The 25,174-nt window shown below is 44.5% G+C and overlaps 1 pseudogene; it reads left to right on the top strand.

Moving 5' to 3' along the window:
* The first annotated feature begins 1,878 nt into the window (after positions 1–1,878).
* LOC109941167 (subtilisin-like protease SBT4.3) lies at positions 1,879–3,065 on the top strand (annotated as a pseudogene).
* Positions 3,066–25,174: the final 22,109 nt, after the last annotated feature.

The raw sequence follows: 25,174 nt of genomic DNA, 5'->3' as shown, positions 1-25,174 counted from the left end.
CGAGGTACGTGCTGCGCTGGCACAACCCGGACTACGTGGCGCCGACGTGGCACCGACCTCGGCGCCAAGATCTATGGCGCCGAGCTCGGATGTGTAACAACAATACTTGTCTAGATTAGTTGGTAGAGTGCAAGGAATTTAAACCTTGAGGTCTTGGGTTCAAGCTCCATTGTGGGTGTTCAATATTTTTTGAATTTGTCACCGTTTTTTTTGTTGTCCAGATTTTTTTTGTTTATGTCACAGATTTGTCTGTCCAGATTTTATTTCTCATCTAGATTTTTTTTTGCTTTTGCGACTGATTTGTTTATTACATTTTTTAATTTTTTTGATAGATCTTTTTGGCGCGTCGCATACGAGTATATTTTTCTACGGGGCTCCTGTGCGTTTACGCCAGCTCACTTGTGGAGCTGCACCACGCGTGCTCGCCGCCTGCCGGCACCGAGCGGGCGCTGGAATGCCTGGACTGCTCGTCCGCCGGCGCTGGACACGGCGTAGGGCCGCCTCCGTCCACAGAGAGGCTGTGTCGGTCGTGCGCAGGCTGACCCTGCGTCGGTGGAGGATGGCCAAGCCAGGAACGCCCTGCTAGAATAAAAAAGACTTGCTAAGGTGCTCCTAGCATCCCTCATTTTTTTTACCGTTGACTCGCTCATTATCATCTGAGCCCAGAACCCGAGTAATGGACTTCTAATTCCATTTGGTAAAAAAAGAATGACGTTCTTGTAGCTACATATCAAGTCGAGCCATTCTTAATTTCACTTACTTTAAAAAAAACTACTAGTATTTATGATGTCAAATGACTAGTATTAGATTTATCATACAATACATTGTTATAGTAAACTTCTTTAATTATATCCGTTGATATTATTATTTATAAATTGAGATAATTTTGACTTGGGCTGAATATCGATCGAGTTGCATTTTTTTGGACATATCTAGTACACTAATATTATAGTGTATGTACAACGACTATTTCAGTATTGATATATATTACCTATTTTAATAACCTATAATCAGTCAGTATATATCTTTGTCCACGCCATATCACTACTACGGTCTATGGGAAGGCTTTTTAAGGACGAATGTAATAAATAAATCAGTCACAAAAAATTTAGATGAGAAATAAATTTGGACGAATAAATCAGCGATATAAACGAAAAAATCTGGAAAAAAAACAAAAAGTATTGAACACCCACCATGGGGCTCGAACCCACGACCTCAAGGTTAAAAACTTTGCACTCTACCGACTGAGCTAGACAAGTTTTATTATTACACATCCAAGCTCGGCGCCATAGATCTTGGCGCCGAGCTCGGTGCCACATCGGCGCCACGTCGTCCGGATTGTGCCAGCGCAGCACGTACCTCGGCGCCATAGGCTATGGCGCCGAGCAAAGGGTCCAAAAATGACATTAAATTTTTCTAGGGTCCAAACGTGATTTTTTTTCGAGAAATGATCAAAATACAAAAAATTCGGCCCTGTCGCTGTTGCTTCTGCCTCTTGTAGAAGATGTCCAGGTACTATTCGACCAGGCTAAGGCCCAAAGCCCAGGATGGCCCAACTGTATTCCACTCGTCCTCCCGATGAACATCAACGGGTACGTAATTAGTCCCCCAATAAAAAAAACCCTGTATATGAGGCAGTCTTTGTGTTAGCTAATTCATGTTTATCATGAACTCTGCATTGCAGCTCGTGTGAGCCGGAGTCACTGGTCGGACAATCATACAAGGGGGAGATCTTTCTCTGCGCGAGCGGAGGCGACGGCACGGGCCCTCTCCTCGCCGGCGCCGCCGGCGCAGTCATCGTCAACGGCGAGCCCGACGTCGCCTTTCTGCTGCCCCTTCCTGTCCTGACCATCAGTGACGACCAATTCGCCAAAAATCATGGCCTATGTCAACAAAACACGGTGCGCGCCGAATCATGTCGCACAAGCAGCAAGAACAAATCCTGATGACCTTTTTTCTGAGCAATGCTTGCGGTGTTTTTTTTCTGCAGCCACCCTGTCGGCATGATACGCAGTACTGAAACGGCCTTTGACTCCAAGGCGCCTGTCGTCGCCTCCTTCTCATCGAGAGGGCCAAACTTGATCAGCCCAGGGCCCCAGGGATTCTCAAGGTTGTTAATATACAAGCAATAAAAAAAGACAATACTCATGCCATGCATATGTGCTGTGCTTTGTTTACTACCCCTAGAATTAATGTGCAGCCCGACCTGTCGGCGCCGGGGATCGACATCCTGGCAGCATGGACGCCACTGTCGCCGGTGTCCGGGAACCTCAAGGACAGCAGGTTCGCGGCGTACAGCATCATCTCAGGCACGTCCATGGCGTGCCCCCACGCCACCGGCGTTGCGGCGTACGTCAAGACGTCAAGTCCTTCCACCCCGACTGGTCACCGGCGATGAGCATGTCAGCCCTCGTCACCGGCGACTCCTCGATCATACGTACTAGTCATCAGTCATCACCGACCGCCCCCGCCGCAACAGAACTGACACGTGCCTGCGATGAACGAATTAAGCTACGCCCATGGACCCGTCGCGCAACCCGGGCGGCATCGAGCTCGTCTACGGCGCTGGGCAGCTGAACCCGTCGCGGGCGCGCGACCCCGGCCTCGTCTACGACGCACGCGAGGACGACTACATCCGCATGCTGTGTGCGGAAGGGTACAACTCCACGCAGCTCCGAGTCGTCACCGGCTCCAACGCCACGGCTTGCCCGGCCTCCGCGAGCGGAGGAAAGAGTGGCGCCGCCGCCGGACTCAACTACCCGACGATGGCGCACCACGCCAAGCCGGGTAAGAACTTCACCGTCCGCTTCCCGCGCGCCGTCACCAACGTCATAGCGCCGCACTCCGCGTACACCTCCAAGGTCGCCGGCTCGGGGTCGTTCGTGAGAGTCGCCGTCGCGCCCAAGAGGCTGGAGTTCAGCAGGCTCCTCCAGAGGCTGTCGTTCACCGTGACGGTCTCCGGCGCCCTGCCGGCGGCGAACGAGTTCGTGTCGGCAGCTGTCGTGTGGTCTGATGGTGTGCGCCGGGTTAGGAGTCCGATTATTGTGCACACTGTGCCAAACTGAGGGCACTGCTCTGCTCAGGACACTGACGTTGCAAACAGCTAGCAAAATAATATAATGTTGGTGACAATGTGAGGTCCGTCGTTGGAAAAATTCGTCAATCCCAGATATACAACCAATACAGGTGACGGCAAATCTTGGATTCCCAAGAACTCAAATTGCAACGTATCCGAAGAATGATTTCCACTGGCATACATTGACCAAAACCACCGGTCTACCTACATTAACTCACAACTTGCTAAACAACCACCAATCACTTTTCTCCCGTCTTAAAACTGAAAGTCGCTGTAACCGTCAGCACGTAAAATGGCGTTCAAAACCTATTAGATGCTTGCACATGCGCTTCTAATAGCATTTCAAGAGACTCTTTATTTTTAGCTCTCTATTTAATTATTTAGTTGTCTCTCCATAAATATTAAACTCTATATATAACATCTCATTCCAACAAACTCTCCAATCTCATTCCAACAGACTCTCTAACATGTAAGGCCTTGTTCGTTTACATCGGATTGCACCCGGAATCGTTCCGGTTAATCAAAGTTTATATAAATTAGAGAAGCAATCCGGCTCGGAATTGTTCCGACCCACCAATCCGACACAAACGAACAAGGCCTAAGTTAGCTTGGAAGCGAGAGTTGCTAGCCAAATTTAGCTAGTGATGAAGTCAATTTAGAGAGTCGCATAGCTTGATAAGTTAAAAGGTTAGTCTGTTGGATAACTATATTGCTATTAAATAGCTAAAATTTAGTTTGATAAGCTATTTAACTAGTCTTTTGTAAATGCTCTAATAAACATCGGCAGGATGTCTCCGGATAGTATCACATGTTATCTTAGCTCTGGGATCACCAGTAATTATTGCTTGTTGGAACTAGGCACTGCCCTGACTTGACCAAAAATCTTGTGGACTATACGATATCCTTGTCATTAACCGGTATTGTTACATGTCTTTGTAGAAGGCACAAAATAGTATATTCCTAATAAAAAAAAGAGTTAGTTTAGATCTTTGTCAGTATATTCCTTAATAATTTTACCCTTACACACCAGTAGAGATGGCAACGTGTCGGATTCGGATCGGAGGTCACAGATAATATCCGCCCGCGACTATATCCACGGGTAGAAATTCATATCCATGTCCATGCCCCTCGGGTTTCAGATATCCATCGGATATGACAAAGAACCATTTTCAATAATTCAATAACATAATTAATCAAATTTCTTTCCAATCCACCATCATACACAATTAGAAATTTAATAAAAAATGAAACAGATATACATGTCATTCAACAAGCAACATTTTCAACATGACAACAAATACATGTCTGCATGTCTCAACATGACATCAAATACATGTCTGCTTTTGGCCTTTAGCCTTTTGCCTTCTGAAGTTCTAATGGTCTGATTCTGATCCTAGTGTAATGTTGAGCACTTGAGCCAGTGCTACGAGAGCTAGAGAGGGGAGCCCGTAGCAGACACATTGCCACTATGGGTGACAATGGACTCCAAATTTTACACTATAAGATTTAAAGATTGTACTGGATTAGGATCGGGCCCAATTTCTATTCATTTTTGTACTAAAAATTATTTACGGCCTTACCATGTTGTGAAGCATTTGGATCACGATCCATTACCATCTCTAACTACCACATGATATCTGACAACAACAAAAATGCTATATGAGTGAGATACAAGTGCAACCTTGTACAGTGTAACACCCCGTCCAATCCCTGGACCGGCGGTACTTACTCCTGGCAGCTCTCTAGGATCATATATTGTCCCCACAGACCAACACGAGTCTTTTGTGCGCACTTTGTCCTCACTCATGCGCACCCGAGAAAACTTCCCGGTCGGTCACCCATCCCAAATTGCTCCAAGCCAAGCACGCTTAACTTGGAGGTTCTTTCGAGATAGGCTTCCGAAAAAGAAGATGCACCTTGTTGGTATGATTACACTATTAATTCTATTAAGCCTTGGGCCAGGACATCCCATCCTAGGGGCCAGGATATCACAATCCACCCCCCTTAGAAGACCGACGTCCTCGTCGGTCAACCCCAATCCAGGAACCTCCCCTCTTGGCCACGTCTGTATGTCTAGTGCCGTCATATGCCATGCCATGTGACCACTCCGGGCCCACATGCGCCATGCGCCATATACCCGAACCCCCTAGCCCACACACGCCCGTGAAACCGCGAGGGTCGGCTCTGATACCACTTGTAACACCCCGTCCAATCCCTGGACCGGCGGTACTTACTCCTGGCAGCTCTCTAGGATCATATATTGTCCCCACAGACCAACACGAGTCTTTTGTGCGCACTTTGTCCTCACTCATGCGCACCCGAGAAAACTTCCCGGTCGGTCACCCATCCCAAATTGCTCCAAGCCAAGCACGCTTAACTTGGAGGTTCTTTCGAGATAGGCTTGCATCTTCTTTTTCGGAAGCCTATCTCGAAAGAACCTCCAAGTTAAGCGTGCTTGGCTTGGAGCAATTTGGGATGGGTGACCGACCGGGAAGTTTTCTCGGGTGCGCATGAGTGAGGACAAAGTGCGCACAAAAGACTCGTGTTGGTCTGTGGGGACAATATATGATCCTAGAGAGCTGCCAGGAGTAAGTACCGCCGGTCCAGGGATTGGACGGGGTGTTACATACAGGAATACAATACAAGAATACTACTATACTAGTTGAGCGTCTGAGCCTTGTACGTGTGTGCGTAATAGCAAGAGACATGCAAATCAAATAAAATAACATTTTGTTTTCTAGTTATAATGTTTTATCATAAAGAAATTACATATGGAAAACATATTAGGAAATCTCAGCGTAGAACCACTACTATTTTTGAATTATATCTAAAGAAAAAGTGTTGGAAATTTAAATGCTGCTGATTTATCTAGATTGTTTGACTCTTTGTAAGATTCTTAGGAATCAGTTAGTTATAAACAATTTACATCCTTGTATGATGATTAGGTCAATGAAGAGACATTTTAAAAATCTGATTATTACTTAAAGCATAGAGAGTTGATAGTCTTTACAGATGAGCTAGCAAAATCTTATGAAAATAATCTCATTGTCATTAAAAAATATTTTAAAAGTGGTCTTATCATTTTAAAAGATTATCTCATTGTTTAGAATTGTGCGAATAGAGATACTAAATAAGACAATAAAAATGGTATATTAACTTTTGACTTTGTTATTTTTACAATTTTGTTTCATTAAGTTTAATTCTAACCTTTTGTATTTGTTATGTTTTCTATATTACAGTTAAAACTTATGTCGATAATTCGTTTGGTACAACTACTAATTCAGTATTTTATATTAGATTTGAGGAAGAAAACAAACTTGACTGTATAGTAGGTATTAAATAGTCACTAGCTACATATAGTCTGTTAATTCTGGTTAGTAACATTGAAGATAAGTCACCCGGATTTTTTATGGATTTGACAAAAAAATTTAATAACCCCTCGAAAAGAAAATATGGAGACTGTACTTGTTTATTGATAGTGATTCTGATACTATTGTCGATAAAAAGAAGGCAACAGTGGTTGGTTTTTATCCTATGATTCCAGAATAGTTTTATTATAAAGATAAATCGCTTCATGTACTTCTTGTGACTCATCAAAATATGAAGATTGTAGAAGGAAAAAAGATTCCTATGCTTATTGCCTTGTCTGATGTCTATTTCAATGGAGGTTTGTTACTGCAGTGAATTTTTATATCAGGTGTATTTATTTGTAATGTTTCTGTTTATGGTTAAATATTCAATGAAAAATCATTGCAAAAAACATTTATTCATGTTGTAGTTAAATATCCATTAAATGACCCTGGTAAAAAAATGGTGATTGAAGAAAATATCGAAAAGTGGTATATTTTATGCTTTATAGTTTTTAGAGCTTTTGAAATGCTTATTGTTACCATCACTTATGATCATCCAATTCGATGTTCCCCCTTGTTTCCACAATAGTGTAACAGATGGAGACAAGTGAAGAACTTTGTATCAGATGTATGAAGGATGGTAGTTATTGATGTTATTAAGTGATGTGGAACTTTTCACCTAACATCATACTTGTACATGTTTTATTGTTTTGATCAAGCTGCCAACCTTTTGGGAAGATGTTAGATTTTGTGCTATAAGTTGTCTCTTAGTGGTAACATTGTATGGGAACGGCTTGCACACTTCTGTTGTAAATTGGGTCTTCACAATACATTCATATAAGTTTCATTTGCTTTACATATCATCTATCGACTTTGATTTGAATGATCTATCATTTTGTAGTCCTTGCACACGTGCTCGATTTGCTTTGGATGATCGGATCCGCGTGTTCTAAGTTCACCACAGGGAAGCCACCGTATTTTCTCCTTGCAGCCCTGTCTTGCAGGTTTGGTGGGGCAACGATGTAATTGATATTTTGCAAACGTCTTGTCTGTCAAGGTTGCTAGAAAAAGTAGGAAACAACTCCGACGGTCAATGTCGTGAAATCATATGTACGCTTTAGGTTATATTGGATTGTTGAGGATAATCGCTCCAACGGATGAGACTAAGAAACCACATCCATCAGTAAAGAGATTGACCAATTCCTCTACATCTTTATGTCTCGTTTACATTGCATTTCAACACATTATCAGCACTGCTTGCGAGATCAGAGAAGAGAGAAGTTCGCCGCAAGCAGTCGAATCCTAGGAGATGGAAGAACCGGTGATGATGTGCGATGAGAAGCAAACAAGAACATTGTTGGCCTCTTCGCTTGTATGAATCAATACATACAAGTACGAATCAATACTCTTATCTACTAGATCCATATGCGGTTGGGTTAAACATGTAGGCACAACACCGAACAATTTCCAAAATTTTATGAAGGTGGACTTAACCATATTGAACAAATGAATCTATGCCTAAGTAACATTACCAAATCATGAACTCTGTGTGCAATGAAATTGGGTGTTACCTTAGGGATTGTGAAATGGGCCTCGTTGAGGCGAAGATTGGGGGTGGAAAAGCAGACCTGGCACCGGCATTCACTTCCGAAGAGGGGACGACGGCAGGGATGGTGAAGAACTTCGACGGTGGTGAGCGTAGTCACGGTTGTTGGTCACAATTGACCGCTGGTGTCCCTTGCACACCGCAGGAGCCTCCTGCTTCGGGTCCTCCCGACAATGTCCACCAGAGCGATCTCCACCTTCTTTCGCCAACCACGACACCGTCTCGCCTTCAGTCACCTGGACTCCGCGCTCGTCTACAACACTAATGGAAGGGATCGAGAGCTTTCTCTGCGTGCGTGTGAGCGTTGGCGTATGCGAGAAGCTATGGGCGGTGGAGGAATAGGACTCCTCATCTGGCGTGAGAGAGAAGGGGAACGACACGTAGAGGGCGGCGAAGAGCGCTGCGCTGCGGGAGGAAAGGGGAAACTGTAGCCCTCTATAGCCCCTATAGAGGCTACAATATTAGGGGGCGGTCGGCAAGCGGATAAGGCTGTTCGCAGCGGTTCCACCAAAATTTTTTGCTCTATATGCTTTTATGCAGCCACGTCAGTAAGATTTCCTCCCCTATATTTACTCTTCCTGCAACGGTTCCCTCTATAAATTCCCCTATATATCCCTCTACACATAAAATATACATTTCAATCCAACTACCATAACCACCTTATTTTTCCTTTTTTTGTTTTCTACACGTAGGGCATGTTGACATGTTCATTTTCAATTTTTTTCAAAGTACAAATTAAATGTCCATTAAAAATTATGCAAACCATAATGCCTTAAATTAAGTTCAATTTAATTTCAAATTTGAATAACTACTTAAGTATTTTGCGTCGTCCAAATTTGTCTTAAACATTAAGTACGTTCATATGTTTCGTACACCATTATGGAATACAAAGGATTTAATTTACCTTTACAAAGTTGGATCCAACTTACTCGAGCATAATAGAGTTCTGTACGCGACAAGCCTGCCTTACCATGCATTACAAATTTGTTGTGCACCGAATATTTCTGCCTGATTGAACTATGACATGAATATTCGACCATGCTTCCGTTGCAAACACTCATGCGACAATCGTACACAGCAAGACACATGAGGCTTCCAGTGCAAGACACGAGCTTGGGACACAAGTGTCACACCCGGAGTTTTAGGGACCCGGGCTTGAACATAATCACCAAGTGTGCTAGGACCAAATCTTACACATATGATGACTCATGGTACATAAACAAATGTCACAACATTAATATATAATGGAGTTCTGTACAAAATAGTTAAATTATATCATATGAAGACAATGGTCCAGCAATCCAAAGTTGACTGGGAGATGACGGTCTAGACCACTCACGAACTCATCATAGCATCCTCCATGCGCCTCATTCTGGGGTACCTGTTCTTGACCTGGGGGGATATGAGTACAACAAGGGTGAGCTCACATACACTCATTGCTTAATAAGTTGTGGAGAATAATGTGCATGAACTCACCATAGGTGGGAGCCCATGTGAAGTATAATGCTTATCCAAGAGGATGGTTAAAGCTGAGCATTGATTTTAAAGTTAGTAAAAATTTTATTAGCAGTTACTACGTATAAGTAGATACCAACCCAATTAAATAAGAGATCAAGATTAATAACAACCCTCACAATGCAATGCAAATGACAAATTGAGTTTAATTTCATAAGTTAATCATGTGAGGGTCTGAACCGCTCATGACCGTGAGCACGACTGATACACCAGTTTTACACTCTGCAGAGGTTGCGCATCTTTACCCACAAGTCATGCTACCCATTTTCTACGGAGTTGATCAGACCCCATACACCTTTACCAAGGAAGCGAGGCAGGGTACCACTACAAGGCCTTTACAAAGTTTCACTAGCTTCAGAAAATCCGCTACAGTTTGTAAAAAGGGCAATATAGGAATCCCTCGTCCGAAAAACCATCGCAGCATGATCGACACGAGAACCTCCCTATAAGCAACTCCCCTACTACCCTTGCCTCTTTTAGCTAAGGTAGTCCTCCACTAGCTTTCCTAATTAGTCAGCCAATAGTGTCCTATACCACCCTTGTGGTAGCACTGTTTTCCCCGGTGGTCGCTCCATGTTCCAATTAATAATATTGATCGTATCATGAACAATAATTAAACAACAACATAATTGGAACATAATCATAATGAAACATTAGTTTTCCAAAACCAAGCAGAGCAATAGCAAATCTACCCAATAATTCATCTGCTTGCAAGGTGGGGGATAAACAATGCTAGAGAAATCTATTAGGTTCCATCAAATTAACCTGAGCATGTCACAATAATTAATAGCAAACATTATTAGGTAAAAGGCGTGGTCAAGGGCACAACTTGTCTGGGACTCGAGATTCCAGGTACCAGGATGATCTTCAGATTTTTGGGACCTTACTGCTATTCGTAGCAATACAAACAAACATGGTATAGCCAAAATTAACATCACACCAAACATAAGCACAAACTGCATAATAATATTCTACACGATGCTACGAGATTGTGGGTTCGTGAATCACTAAAATCGGAGTTAGGGTGAACAAGATATGATTTTCTAAAGTCTTTAGCTGATGATACCATAGAATTATATTCTATGTTGATCATATGAGAAGAATATAACTAACTCAAATTTAATCTAGGTTATTACTTGGTTAGAGGTCATCTTCTAGTAAACTTATAGTTATAGTCAAATTACTTTGATAAGGGTTAATCTACTATAATATGGGGTAAACAAATAGCTAACTATAAAATTATGGGATATGACAAAATAAGGTTTGTCAGTGCGTTGTAGATTTTATTATAAAGTTAACGCAACTTGAATGGATGAAATCAGAGTTATAATGTGAGAGATATCAATTAACTAGATTCCTAGATTAAGTTTTATACTAACATCATTTTGCAGAATAAACCTATATAATTTTATGCACGGATGGACTGCGGCATCAATTTTGATAAAGGCCAGGGGCAAAATCATAAATTCCTGGGCCCCGATCCAATTATTTTATAACTAATGTGGATGGCAGGTTGATTCATTAGAAATTCGGGGGTTTATTTGGAAAAGGGGCACGACGAAGGGGTATGGTCGATCCTGGACCGTACGATAGAAACCGGACGGCCCAGATTAGCCTCTACTCAGAATGAAATGGTACGCTCTAACAGACGTTGGAACAAGATCTGAAGGCCTGGATCATTTCTTGTTTTATGTGAACCGGTATGCATTATGAGCCCTTGGATCACCGATCCACAACACAGGGGACGTCCACGTGTTTGACTTAATCCTCTTGCTTCGGTTCATGCAAATCCATTTGTCGAATCATTGCCAGCCTCAAACACTAGTACACCTTTACATGTTTCTAATACAATACCTTCCCTTCCTGTGAACTAGGAATTCGATGCAGAACATAGTGTTCACGAGATAAATAGCCCTTAAAAACTCCTACCCCTGTTGCCAAACCAAAAAATCGAAGGAACAAAACTATACTGCTGGTGAATACATTTTACTTTGCATAACCTAGTTGCAAATAAGTAGTGATCCTATTTTGGACACTGAACAAAGGAAGGAGGGACTTTGGGCAAGAATAGAAAAAATGTACAATGAACAAAGGGGTGAGTACCCTTGTAGACTGAATAGAGCCCTTAGCAGCAGGTGGGACAAAATAAGGGCAGATGTTAGAAAGTTCTCATGGTGCTACACCAAAGTGCTCCGAGAGAACCAAAGTGGGTTGACTGACGACGACAAGGTACATAGTGAACAAAGTTATGAACAATTGTTTTGTAATTACCAAATCATTACTATGAAAATGTTCAATTTCTAACACTTTGTTCTATGTTTACATACTTCTAAGGCTGCTACTTTGTTTGCACATGAGGAGAACAAAACGTTCCATTTCATGCATTGCTGACATAAGCTCAAGGGCGAACCCAAATGGCAGAGTATATGTCAAGGCACTTCATTCCGAGGATTACATGGCAAAGCAATTGGATCTAGTTCTGGTCCTTCTAATGGTGTAGATGAAACAGATAGTGGTTCAGCTGGTTTGACCGGGAAAAGGCCGCTTGGTCGTGACTCTTCTAAAACTGAAAGAAAGAAGGCTGCTTCAACTACATCTACAGAATACTTAAGCCGTCTCCAATAATTAACTGAAAAACAACTTCAGCGCAATATAGAAAAGGGAGAGAAGAAAGATATGCAAAAAGAACAAGATAGGGAACTTGAGAACAAGCAGTTGGACTTGGAGGCTAAAAGTTAAGCATTCGTGAAAGGGAATTGAGGCTAGAAGAACTAAATAAGGTCGAAGAATTGTTGGCAAAGCTAGAACATACGAGTGAAGACGAGGTTGACCCTAAAGTATGACGTATGATGGTGGAGCACAAAAAACACTTGTGGCAGTTCATTTTTAGTTTTCGCTAAAATGAATGTTTTTTGACATGCAGCGCTTTGATTTCCCTGTCCTATATGAGAACAATTTTATAAGTTCATTTGAGTTATTTGTTTTGTCAAACTTTATAAAGCTGTTTAATGGTGAGGTCAATTGAGACATGTCGGTACCATTAGTTGTTGTAACATTAAAAGTGCATATTATTTCAGGTCTATCTTGAAGACATATGAATAATTGTTGTGCATCTTATACAATATTCATGTAATGGTGAATTGTTGTACCCATAATTTAATGGTTTATTCTTTACTTATGTTGTAGTTTCCTTATAAACAACCATCTTGAAGTGTAATGTTGAATAACCCTATTGCACAGATGATACAAGTTACCATGATAATTAACCCTAACAGGACATAAGTATTACTTGTGTCAACATGAACATAAATGAACTAAGCCACGTCGGGTATTACACTTATTTAATTGAAGTTGCAAGTACCTAGTTAACTTGGAAGAAGCTCACATACTTCCACGTCTTGCCCGCAAATGCTCGATAAGATCATTTTGTAGTGTGCAAGACCTTTCCTGGCGACGAAAATCGAAGTGATTAATCACCCAATCGGAGTGTCCTTCTTCAATGAGTTGGCACGGTTGAATGGCAGAACTACTCTCTCCGAAATCGGTGTTTGCTGCAAAGTCACCTTCGTCTTCCACAATCATGTTGTGCATTATTATGCATGTAGTTATTATCTCGGTTAGACGATTGTGATCCCAACCGTAAGCAGGACCACGCATCACCGCCCAACGTGCTTGAAGAACTCCAAATGTGCGCTCAATATCCTTCCTGTAACTTTCCCGTATTTGTGTGAAATATATCTTCTTTTCCTAATAAGGATGTCTAATGGCTTTCACAAAAGTTGGCTAGTTCGGGTATATGCCATCAGCTAGGTAGTAACCAAAGTTATATGCATGATCGTTGATTGTGTAATGCACGAGTGGTATTTGACCGCTTGTCTTAGGGTCAAATACCGTCGACCGGTGTGGCACGTTCACGTCATTGTTTGTTCCACGCATGCCAAAAAAAGCATGCCAAACACAGATCGTACGTTGCGATAGCCTCGAGTATCATCGTAGGTCTTAAATTACGCCCACAGAACTATCCTCGCCACGCGATTGGACAGTTCCTCCACTCCCAATACATGCAATCTATGGAACCCAACATTCCTGGAAACCCCCTTGACTCGCTATTGTGCATGATGAGTGCAATGTCTGCTTCATTAGGAGTTCATAGATACCACCCACTAAAATATGCAAGTAGTGCGCGACAGAAATGAATAAAGCATTCTCTAGCAGTAGACTCGCCTATTTGAATGTACTCGTCTATGACATCTATAGGTAAGCCATAAGCAAGGATCCTCATTGCTGCACATACTTTTTGAAGTGCTTCGAGTCCGGCCAGGCCAGTCACGTCGACCCGTTTAGTAAAGTAACTATCCTGCTGTTGCAGTCCTTCCATAATGCGAAGGAACAACGACCTAATCATGTGGAATCTATAAAATGTAATAGCTAAAGTATGAAAGACATTGTTAATGCAAAACATAATAATAGAAGTATGTGGTTGTTACCTTCTGCGAAACACGTGGGGTGGATACACAGGGTTCGAGCAGAAGTAGTGATGGCGGATGAGGTTCTCTCCGGCATAATGATCCCTTGAATCACACGGCGAGGGATACCGGAATGTCTACACCTATGACATGCAACCTCAATGGAGAGGGTAAGAAGAGTTGCAAGCATAAGTGTGTTGTCATCACTATCACTCGAATCCGAATCATCGTCACTAGACAAAGGCGACATAGCGCACAAAGGCTTGTTAGCTTTAGTTGTGTCGGCGTTTCGACCCCGAGGGGTCCCTGGACCGACGAGTAAAATTGTCGCTGCTCGTCCCAGCCCAGATGGGTTGGCGTGAGATGGAACACAAAAGGGGGGAAAACCGCGGCTCGTGTTATCCTGCGCCAGGGGGATGCGCTTGCAGTAGGGGTTACAAGCGTTCGCGAGGGAGAGAGAGAGAGGGAGCCGGTTCGTCAGCCCATCCTCCCACACGACCACCCTCCCGCATGAGGGCCTTGGACCTTCCTTTTATAGATGCAAGGAGAAGGTCCAGGTGTACAATGGGGGTGTAGATATGTGCTAACGTGTCCGGCAGAGAGGTGCCAGAACCCTGTGTACATGCCAACGTGGCTGTCGAAGAGGTACTAGAGCCCTGTGCACGCTGTGTTGTGGCCGTCGGAGGAGCGCTTGAGCCCTGTAGAAGCACAGCTGTCGGGGCTGCTGGGACCTTGCTGACATCTCCTTGCTTCCGTAGGGGGCTAAGAACCGCCGTCGTCATGGACGCACGCGGGGAGCCATCATTACTTGTTACCAGGGCGAGCCTGGATGGGACGCTGGTCTTGTTCCCCCGTAGCCTGAGCTAGATAGGGGTAGGGTAATGATGTATCCCCTGTGGTTCGATCGGTCCGAGCCCAAGGTTGGGCGAGGCGGAGACTCCTCCTGAGGCCGAGGCCGGGGTCGGGCGAGGACACGATTCCTCCCGAGGTCGAGGTTGAGGCCGAGCCCTGGGTCGGGCGAGGCGGAGACCACCTTCCGAGGCCGAGGTTGAGGCCGAGCCCTGGGGTCGGGTGAGGCGGAGTCCTCCTTCCGAGGCCAAGGTTGAGGCCGAGCCCTGGGGTTGGGCGAGGCGGAGTCCTCCTTCCGAGGCCGAGGTTGAGGCCGAGCCCTAGGGTCGGGCGAGGCGGAGACCTCCTCCTGAGGCCGAGGCCCAAGGTCGGGCGAGGCGGAGCTTCCTGTTGCGCCTGAGACTGATCTTAGCTGTTGTCAGCCTCACCCTGGTGGGTGGCACAGCAGTCGGAGAGGGGCGAGCGACGCAGTCTTCCTGTCAGGTCGGTCAGTGGAAGGGCAAAGTGAGATGCTCCAGCCAGGCTCGGGCGGCGTCGGAGAGGAACAGGGGGAGGTTGCGGATGATGAGGTTGTTATCATCCGTTCCACCTAGCTGGCAGGCCAGCCGGTAGTCCGCAAGCCACAGTTCCGGCCTTGTTTCCCCCGAGTACTTGGTGATGGTAGTTGGGGCTCGGAACCGGGTCGGGAACGGCGCCCGTCGTATGGCCCGGCTGAAGGCTTGCGGACCTGGTGGTTCGGGCGAGGGGCTCCGATCCTCCCCACTGTCGTAGCGTCCCCCACGCCTGGGGTGGTAGCCTCGGCGCACCTTCTCATCAAGGCGGGCTCGACGGTCGCGGCGGTGATGCTCGTTGCCGAGGCGACCCGGGGCTACAGGTGTCGCGTCCCGCGTGCGCCCGATGTGGACCGAGGCTTCCCGCATGAATCAGGAAGTCGCTGCGCGGTGCTCCGGGGGCACCCTTGCCTTCGGGAGGCAGAGCTCTCGGCCCGTCGGACCGCAGCATCCTTCAGGAGATTCTTGAGTTCCCCCTGGATACGCCGCCCCTCGGTGGTGGATGGCTCCGGCATCGCTCGGAGCAGTATTGCCGCTGCAGCCAGATTCTGGCCAACCCCATTGGAAGCCGGGGGGCAGCCTTGCCTTGGCATCGTCAGTGATACGGCGCTGGACGTCCTGGGCCTGATGACGCGCTTCTCCAGCTAGTGCTCGGCCTGCCCACTTGAAAGGGAATTAGGCTTACACCTAGTCCCTAATTAATTTTGGTGGTTGAATTGCCCAACACAAATAATTGGACTAACTAGTTCACCCAAGTGTATAGATTATACAGGTGTAAAAAGTTCACACTCAGCCAATAAAAAGATCAAGTTTTGGATTCAACAAAGGAGCACAGGGCCAAACGAAGGCACCTCTGGTCTGGCGCACCGGACTGTCCGGTGTGCCACCGGACAGTGTCTGGTGCACCACCGGACATGTCCGGTGCACCAGAGGACTCCAACGTAAACTCGCCACCTTCGGGAATTTCCAGAGGCACTCGCGCTATAATTCACCGGACTGTCCGGTGTACACCGGACAGTGTCCGGTGCGTCAAGGAAGAGCGGCCTCAGGAACTCGCTGGCTTCGGGAATCTCCAACGGCTAGTCCGCTATAATTCACCGGACATGTCCGGTGTGCACCGGACTGTCCGATGCAACTCCGGAGCAACGTCTATTCGGCGCCAACGGCTACCTGCGATGCAATTAATGCGCGCTCTGCGCGCGCAGAAGGCAGGCGCGCCCATACTGGCGCACCAGACAAGGAACAGTAGATGTCCGGTGTGCACCGGACATCCAGACGGGCCCACAAGTCAGAAGCTCCAACGGTCAGAATCCAACGACAGTGATGACGTGGCAGGGGCACCGGACATGTCCGGTGTGCACCGGACTGTCCGGTGCGCCATCGAACAGACAGCCTCCCAACGGCCACTTTTGGTGGTTGGGGCTATAAATACCCCAACCACCCCACCATTCATTGCATCCAAGTTTTCCACTTCTCAACCACTTACAAGAGCTAGGCATTCAATTCTAGACACACCAAAGAGATCAAATCCTCTCCAATTCCACAAAAAGCTTTAGCGATTAGCGAGAGAGATTTGCCGTGTTCTTTTGAGCTCTTGCGCTTGGATTGCTTCTTTTCTTTCTCACTTGCTCTTGTGATCAACGCTCAATTGTAATCAAGGCAAGAGGCACCAATTGTGTGGTGGCCCTTGCGGGGAAGTTTTGTTCCCGACTTTGATTTGAGAAGAGAAGCTCACTCGGTCCGAGGGACTGTTTGAGAGAGGGAAGGGTTGAAAGAGACCCAGCCTTTGTGGCCTCCTCAACGGGGAGTAGGTTTGCGAGAACCGAACCTCGGTAAAACAAATCCGCGTGTCACACTCTTCATTTGCTTGCGATTTGTTTTGCCCCCTCTCTTGCGGACTCGTTTATATTTCTAACGCTAACCCGGCTTGTAGTTGTGTTTATATTTGTAAATTTCAGTTTCGCCCTATTCACCCCCCCTCTAGGCGACTATCAATTGGTATCAGAACCCGGTGCTTCATTAGAGCCTAACCGCTCGAAGTGATGTCGAGAGATCACGCCAAGAAGGAGATGGAGACCGTCGAAAAGCCCACTACAAGCCACGGGAGCACTTCATCGGAAGAATCCCGCACCAAGAGGAGGGAGAAGAAAAAGAGCTCCTCCAACAAAGGGAAGGAGAAGAAATCTTCTTCTCACCACAAAGAGAAGAAATCTTCTTCTCACCACAAAGAGAAGAAGGAAAAATCTTCTTCCCACAAGCCGCATCGAAGTGGGGACAAGCAAAAGAGGATGAGGAAAGTGGTCTACTACGAGACCGACACTTCATCAACATCGACCTCCGGCTCCGATGCGCCCTCCGTAACTTCTAAACGCCAAGAGCGTAAGAAGTTTAGTAAGATCCCCCTACACTACCCTCGCATTTCTAAACATGCACCTTTACTTTCCGTCCCATTAGGCAAACCACCAACTTTTGATGGTGAAGATTATGCTAGGTGGAGTGATTTAATGCGATTTCATCTAACCTCACTCCACAAAAGTATATGGGATGTTGTTGAGTTTGGTGCACAGGTACCATCCGTAGGGGATAAAGACTATGATGAGGATGAGGTGGCCCAAATCGAGCACTTCAACTCTCAAGCAACAACGATACTCCTTGCCTCTTTAAGTAGAGAGGAGTATAACAAAGTACAAGGGTTGAAGAGCGCCAAGGAGGTTTGGGATGTGCTCAAAACCGCTCATGAAGGAGATGAGCTCACAAAGATCACCAAGCGGGAGACGATCGAGGGGGAGCTCGGTCGGTTCCGGCTTCGCAAAGGGGAGGAGCCACAAAACATGTACAACCGGCTCAAGACCTTGGTGAATCAAGTGCGCAACCTCGGGAGCAAGAAGTGGGATGACCACGAGGTGGTTAAGGTTATTCTAAGATGTCTTATTTTCCTTAACCCTACTCAAGTTCAATTAATCCGTGGCAACCCAAGATATACACTAATGACCCCCGAGGAAGTAATCGGGAATTTTGTAAGTTTTGAGTGCATGATCGAAGGCTCGAGGAAGATCAACGAGCTTGATGATCCCTCCACATCCGAAGCTCAACCCGTCGCATTCAAGGCGACGGAGAAAAAGAAGGAGGAGTCTACACCAAGTCGACAACCAATAGACGCCTCTAAACTCGACAATGAGGAAATGGCGCTCGTCATCAGGAGCTTCTGCCAAATCCTCAAACAAAGGAGGGGGAAAGACTACAAGTCCCGCTCCAAGAAGGTTTGCTACAAGTGTGGTAAGCCCGGTCACTTTATAGCTAAATGTCCATTATCAAGTGATAGTGACAGGGGTGACGACAAGAAGGGGAGAAGAAAGGAGAAGAAGAGGTACTACAAGAAGAAGGGCGGTGATGCCCATGTTTGTCGGGAGTGGGACTCCGACGAAAGCTCAAGCGACTCCTCCGACGACGAGGACGCCGCCAACATCGCCGTCACCAAGGGACTTCTCTTCCCCAACATCGGCCACAAGTGCCTCATGGCAAAGGACGACAAAAGAAGGTTAAATCCAAATCCTCCACTAAATATGAATCCTCTATGATGATAATGCTAGTGATGAGGAAGATAATTTGCGTACTCTTTTTGCCAACCTCAACATGCAACAAAAAGAAAAACTTAATGAATTGATTAGTGCCATTCATGAAAAGGATGATCTCTTGGACACCCAAGAGGACTTCCTAATTAAAGAAAATAAGAAGCATGTTAAGGTTAAAAATGCTTATGCTCTAGAATTAGAAAAATGTCAAAAACTATCTAGTGAGCTAAGCGCTTGCCATGAGATGATTGACAACCTTAGACATGAAAATGCTAGTTTAAATGCTAAGGTTGATTCACATGTTTGTAATGTTTCGATTTCCAATCCTAGAGATAATAATGATGATTTGCTTGCTAGGATTGAAGAATTAAACATTTCTCTCAATGGCCTTAGAGTAGAAAATGAAAATTTAATTGCTAAGGCTAAAGATTTTGATGTTTGCAAAGTTACAATTTCCGATCTTAGAGATAAAAATGATATTCTTCATGCTAAGATTGTTGAACTTAATTCTTGCAAACCCTCTACATCTATTGTTGAGCATGTATCTATTTGTACTAGATGTAGAGATGTTAACATTGATATTATACATGATCACATGGCTTTAATTAAACAACAAAATGATCATATAGCTAAATTAGATGCTAAAATTGCCGAGCATAACTTAGAAAATGAGAAGTTTAAATTTGCTAGAAGTATGCTCTATAATGGGAGACGCCCTGGCATCAAGGATGGCATTGGCTTCCAAAGGGGAGACAATGTCAAACTTAGTGCCCCTCCTAAAAGATTGTCTAATTTTGTTAAGGGCAAGGCTCCCATGCCTCAGGATAACGAGGGTTACATTTTGTACCCTGCCGATTATCCCGAGAGCAAAATTAGGAGAATTCATTCTAGGAAGTCTCACTCTGGCCCTAACCATGCTTTTATGTATAAGGGTGAGACATCTAGCTCTAGGCAACCAACCCGTGCTAAGTTGCCTAGAAAGAAAACTCCTAGTGCATCAAATGATCATAGCATTTCATTTAAAACTTTTGATGCATCTTATGTGTTGACTAACAAATCCGGCAAAGTAGTTGCCAAGTATGTTGGGGGCAAGCACAAGGGGTCAAAGACTTGTGTTTGGGTACCCAAAGTTCTTGTGTCTAATGCCAAAGGACCCAAAACCATTTGGGTACCCAAAGTCAAGAACTAAACTTGTTTTGTAGGTTTATGCATCCGGGGGCTCAAGTTGGATCATCGACAGCGGGTGCACAAACCACATGACAGAGGAGAAGAAAATGTTCTCCTCCTATGAGAAAAACCAAGATCCCCAAAGAGCTATCACATTCGGGGATGGAAATCAAGGTTTGGTCAAAGGATTGGGTAAAATTGCTATATCTCCTGACCATTCTATTTCCAATGTTTTCCTTGTAGATTCATTAGACTACAATTTGCTTTCTGTATCTCAATTATGCAAAATGGGCTACAACTGTCTATTCACTGATATAGGTGTCACTGTCTTTAGAAGAAGTGATGATTCAATAGCATTTAAGGGTGTGTTGGAGGGTCAGCTATACTTAGTAGATTTTGACAGAGCTGAACTCGACACATGCTTAATTGCTAAGACTAACATGGGTTGGCTCTGGCACCGCCGACTAGCCCATGTTGGAATGAAGAATCTTCATAAGCTTCTAAAGGGAGAGCACATTTTAGGACTAACCAATGTTCATTTTGAGAAAGACAGGATTTGTAGCGCATGCCAGGTGTCACACCCGAATTTCAGGGCACCAAGACCCGGGCGCGAACATAATCACCAGGTGTGCTGGGACCAAGTCTCACACATATGATGAATCATGGCACAGGATCGAATGTCACATCTTTACTATATAATAAGAGTTCTGTACAAAATAAATAATTACATTATAAGGAGACAACGGTCCAGCAACCCAAAGTTGACTGGGAGACGACGACCTAGACCTCTCACGAACACATCGCAGCATCCTCCACGCGCCTCATCCTGTGGTACCTGTTCTTGACCTGTGGGGGTGTGAGACAGCAAGAGTGAGCTCACATACGTTCATCGCTCAACAAGTTGTGGGGAATAATGTGCATGAACTCGCCAAAGGTGGGAGCTCACGTGAAGTGTAAGGCTTACCAAAGAGGATGGTTAGAGCTGAGCATTGCTTTTAAAGTTGGTCAAAATTTTATTAGCAATTACTAAGTATAAGTAAATACCAGCCCAATTAAGTAGTAGAACAAAAGTAACAACCTCACCTGCGATGCAATGCATATGACAAATTGAATTTAGTTCCATAAATTAATCATCAGAGAGTCCTGAGCTGCTCATGACCGTGAGCTCGGCTAGTATACCAGTTTTACACTCTGCAGAGGTGGTACCCTTTACCCACAAGTCATGTTACCCGTCTACCAAGGGATCGCGACTTCCCATACACCTCTACCGAGGAGGCGAGGCAGGGTAACACTACGAGGCCTTTACAAAGTTCCACTAGCTTCAGAAAACCCGCTACAGTCTATAGGAAGCTCCAATGCAGGGTTCTTGACTGACCGCCATCGCAGCAAAATCAACCAAGGACCTCCCTACACTGACCACTTCCCTACTGCCCTTGCCCCTTTCGGGTAAGGTAGTCCTCCACTAGCTTTCCTAATTAATCAGCCAAGGGCGTCCATAAACCCTTGTGGTGGCACGTGTTTCTCAAGTTAAGCTCTATGTTCCAATTAACACTTAATGATCTTGTCATGAACATAAATAAAATAACAACATAATTGGAACATAGATATAATGAAATATTAACCCAAAACCATATAAAGCAGTAGCAGAACTACCCAAGTGATTCAGGGGTAAACAAGGTATTCAGGATAAACAAACTAGGGTGACCTATTGGGTCCCATCAAAATTAAACCTATGCATGGTAAATGATTATAAAGAACATTATTGGGTAAAAAGTGATCAAGGGCACAACTTGCCTGGGACTTGAGATTCCAGGTACCAACTTGCTCTTCCGATGACTCGTGTCCTCACGCTAGTCGTAGAAATACAAACAAACATGGTATAGACAAAATTAACATCACACCAAACATAAGGATAAACTGTATAATAATGATCTACGCGTCGCTACGAGATCGTAGAAACAAGAACCACTAAATTCGGAGCTACGGTTATTAAGTTATGGTTTATTGAAGATTTTAGTGTTGGGTACAAAATAAACTAGGTGCATAATTTTTAATCTATGTTTCATAACAAAATGAGGTTACTAGATGGTAAACAATATTAAAATAAATTTAATGCCATAGGAATGGATCAAAAAGAGTTAAAATAAATTCAATATGAATTAAACAAGTTTCTAGATTTATTTTTGTACTAAAAACCATTTTGTCATAACTATTTTACTTAATTCGAGTACTGCGGACTAGGGACACTATTTCAGAATAGATCAGGGGGTTATGCATAAATTCCAGGACCAGACTGTATTGGTTTTAACCCAGTTTTGGACAGCGGGTTGATTTAAGAAAAGACGAGGGGCTCTTTTAGAAAATAACAGCGGCGAAGGGGGTCTGAACTGATTTTGGCCGTTGGATTCGAAATCCATGGATCAGATTAGATCAAGAACCGTTGCGCAGCGTGGGCCCTTGGATCAAGAGCCGATGGCGCAGATTTAACATACCCGTCATCAAATCGAAACCGCCCGCAGACAATCCAACGGTCACGAATAAAAAAAAATAGTCGAAGGGGTATGCTGAGCCTAATCGTAGCCGTACAGCACGATCCAACGGTCGCTAGTTTGTCACTTACCCCCAGCCACCCATGCGGCGGTCCATTCGGTCTTCTACCCGCGGCGAGGAAGCCCAGCGCGTAACCCTGGCCGAGCCCTGCCCCACCAGCCCGACGTTGAGACCCACGCCGTCGCAGGATGCCGGTCAACAGGGAGCTTCCCCCACAGCCAACCAAACCACGGTTGATTTTCCTGGCTACCCATGGATCGGTGATGTCGAGATCCAGGCGTCGCGACATCCACTTCTCTTATCGTGACGTCCATGCTTGGTGAGATTCTAATCTCCAGATAGCTTTCGCGGTGCAGCCATGCAGGCGAGGACGACCCGCACTGCTGGATTGAAGGGAGGATGGCGAGGGGAAGTAGTGGGTCGGTGGCCGGATTCATGCGGCGGTCCACACCGGAGAGCGCCAAAACTATTGGGCGCACTGCGACAGCTGGACAAAGGAGAGAAGCGGCCCCGGCAAGGTGACGACGAAGAGGGTACGACTCACTGGTGTTTCTTCATGAAGGATGATGGGGCGCTCGGCCAAGGATTATATATCCTAGGATTGAGCACAAATCCGAGCGGAGCCAGAAACGATCCAGCGAGATCTTCGGTGAATTTCAGGGAAGATGCTAGCGGGGATTTGTTGGGATTCCTGTCGACGCTCGCGAACACAGAGAAGATGGAGTCCGACTGGGTCCACAAGATATGGGTGAGGTTTGTTACGCCCGAAAGGTTAGGAAACGACGATGGAAAGAGTCTGGGCGGTCATTACGTGATTTCCTGGGTAAGTTTGTTTCGGCCGCCGTTTCTGTTTGATTCTTCCCCCTTTTTTTTGGCTCGAGCCATTCACCATGGAGGCTTGCACGTGAGTTTTCCCCTCTCACGTAGGCATGCATGCATCTCCTGCCATTAGCTTCAAGAACAACACAGATCGTACTTGCTTTGAAGGAGCAGTTTGTTTGGCCAGAGTACTACGATGGAAGAATAATACTGGAATGTCTACTTGCTAGCTGGCTCTCTTTATCAAGGGGGAAAAAATACACACACGTACATTAAAGCAAACAACAACTTGATTTAAAGATGACACAGAACAGATGCATGCAATTAGAGACAAACTAAAAGGGTTTGGCGTTTAATTATGCGTCACCGCCGAGGTTTTTTTAACACTGATGCCAAGCATGCGAGGTCCTCAAGATACTACTACTATACAGGTCGCACGGAATGAATTCAGCCCATGTGAGTATTTCTTCTTTTTTTCTTTTCTTAATTCTAGTTTATTTCCAAATTCAAGATTCAAACTAAGCTTAAATTTCTGGTTTAAACTTTTCAAATTCCTAAATATCAAATATGATCCAATTATGAATATAAACGCTACTATTCTCGGTATTAGTATTTTTCCTTCAAATAAATGCTTCGAGAGGTAATATTGGTGAAAGAAACATTCGTTAAATTAAAATAGGAAACTCCCTATTATTTATTTTTCTGAGATTTGAGATTATAATCTAAATGTTATAAATCCAATTTAAATCTGAGTCATTAACCCTAATATTATTTTTATTTGTTTAATCATTTGGAAGGATAAATCGTACAGAGTCAGTCCCATTATAATTCCTCAAAGAGAGCAAAGTTTCTTCCAACTTTCTCAAAATGTATTTTTAGGGTTTACAAGTTCTACCCCCCTTAAAAAGAATCTCGCCCTCGAGATTTGTAAGAGAAGGGACACAACAAGTTTAGCTTGTAGTCTAGATTTCAGTTCCTAGTTAGTTCTAGTACCAAAGGATTTTTTTTCAGTCTATATCAAATTATCATGTGGTTGGGATGGCTTATATATGGCCATCACATTATGTAGGATAAAAGATGTCCTAGAAGTATGAATAGGTTTGAATAAGAAAGGGTAGTGTAAAGAAAGACTCCATCCTGGATCTTGATTCCCTTGAGGATTCGGCTTGTATCTTATCCTTTCTTGATTTGATGAGGTTGATCATCTTTGATCTTCGGCCATGGAATCTTCACCCAAGTTGGGGACACATAGTTAAGATGGCTTGTAGGTAAGGACAGATGGTTAGTGGGTAGGTCGCATAGAATGAGTGTTGGCATGGCATAATCTAGCTTCCTTTGGGGTCTAGCTTGATTCCTATTCCTATTTTATGAGATTAATCTCTTCTTTCTTGAGCTTTGGTGCCTTCATCCGGGTTAGGGACAAGCTGTTAAGATAGATTTGTAGGTAACACCCACTAGGTTAGATTATATTAGATTAGGTAGGATCTAGATTGGATTGGGTATAACTAGACTAGACTAGTTTAAGTTAAGTAGATCTACCAGGGTAGGATATATATTATTAGGATATGTTAGAACATTTCGGGATAGGATGGATCTTTCAGTGTAGGATAAAATCTTTTAAGATGAGATGGATATTTGTTAGGCTAGATTCTT

Source organism: Zea mays, chromosome 7 (genome assembly GCF_902167145.1).
Source record: "Zea mays cultivar B73 chromosome 7, Zm-B73-REFERENCE-NAM-5.0, whole genome shotgun sequence".
In the NCBI taxonomy this organism is placed as follows: Eukaryota; Viridiplantae; Streptophyta; class Magnoliopsida; order Poales; family Poaceae; genus Zea; species Zea mays.
This window is presented reverse-complemented; position numbering and strand designations above follow the sequence as displayed.